Source organism: Teleopsis dalmanni, chromosome 2 (assembly GCF_002237135.1).
Source record: "Teleopsis dalmanni isolate 2A chromosome 2, ASM223713v2, whole genome shotgun sequence".
Classification (NCBI taxonomy): domain Eukaryota; kingdom Metazoa; phylum Arthropoda; class Insecta; order Diptera; family Diopsidae; genus Teleopsis; species Teleopsis dalmanni.
In genome coordinates this window covers 143,695,909-143,697,655 of record NC_051847.1, presented here as the reverse complement: position 1 = coordinate 143,697,655, position 1,747 = coordinate 143,695,909, and positions in this window count along the sequence as shown.

Below are 1,747 nucleotides of genomic sequence, written 5' to 3'. Positions count from 1 at the left end.
ATTAAAATAGTTAATATTTTTTACATACAAAGCCATTTTTTATAGATATCGGAAAAGAGTATATTCATATATAATATATATATTTCTTTAATTAAATACTTGAAATATATTTCTATTTTTTATATATCATTTATGTGCTTACTTACAATAATTTCTTAATATATTAATATTAAATTAAAAAAATTCTAAGTTACACAAAATTTCTTTCGTAATAGGCAATATAAATTAGTTAATACATATACTTTTTACATATACTTTGAAACTATGTATTTATAAATACATAAATATTATAGTTTAGTTACTACTTAATTAATATTTTTGTTAACTGTTATAAACACAGTTAATAGCAATGTTTTATTTTATATATAACACGTTGAAAAATTTTGTCAGCTATTATTTGTTTGCTTTTTACATATAAAAAGAAATTTTATAAGTTGCATTACTTTATATTTATAATTAAATTAAAAAATTCGTTCACGCATTATCAAATGTGCAAAAAACTATACATTAGTATTGATAATGAAAATATACAAAATGTTAAGTTATTAAATTTTTATAATAGCTAAATTATTACATATTTATACAAATAAAACAATCAATTTGCAGCTAAGTAATAATAATAATATTCACGTAAAAATATATAAAATAAATAAATCACATCTATAACAATACAACGTGAGTCGAAATAAATTAAAAAAAAAATAACGTGAGCTTAGTTAACACAATGTAAGATATAGACAATTCTACATTTAAATAAAAAAAATAATATGTATTGAATTTCTATATTAGCAGTACTAAACAGTTTGGTGCTTGTAAAAAAAGACAAATTTTAGTCTATTAAAAACATTGAAATTAGCTTTTAGAAAATTTGAAATATTCATTTTAACACACTGTGTTAACAAAGTCCTAATGTATTATAAATAAATATTTATTTTATAGAATTGACTTTGCACATTTCACTCTAAAAATTCAAATTTTTCTTATTACAAAACACATCATATCACCTATAAAAACTTACATAGTATTAACTAGCTTTAAGAAAAATATATACAATTTTTAAAGTACCAACTTTACAAATTTTATAAAATTGAAATATGCAGTGAAAGTGTAATAATATAAACCGTAAATATAAACATATAAAGCAATCTGCTAATATATATACATATGTTGAAATCAAAAAGGAAATGGTATTTGTATGTAAATATGCAATATTCGATCAATTTTTAATATCTGAGCATAAAGATTGGCCACAATGCTAAAAAAATGAAGAACGTGGTGGACTACTAAATTCAAATAATATTTGTCAAAGTAGCTCTCATTTGTTAAAGTTCCACTACTTAATATAGAACAGGGAATGAAATTAAACTGTTAACTATTGTTAAACGTTCAAAGTTATATAATTTTATAAATACAGAAATTAATGTAAAAATAATTTAATAAAATGAGTAACCCACAGAATAAATGAACAAAATAGTTTCATATACTTTACACATACTCGATTTTATATAATACAATTTTATATAAATAAAAATAGAAATAATTAAGAAAACGAACATTATAAGCAAAATAAAATAAGAATTATGTATTTTAAAAAGTATATAATAGAATTAAAATTGAAAAAAAAAACCAAAAATTAAAGAATAATAAAATATAAATAATATATACTATATAAATAATGAAATATATAGTATATGTAAAATACAAAATACAGAACTAAACAATAACGTTTGACAAAAATTTAACAAAA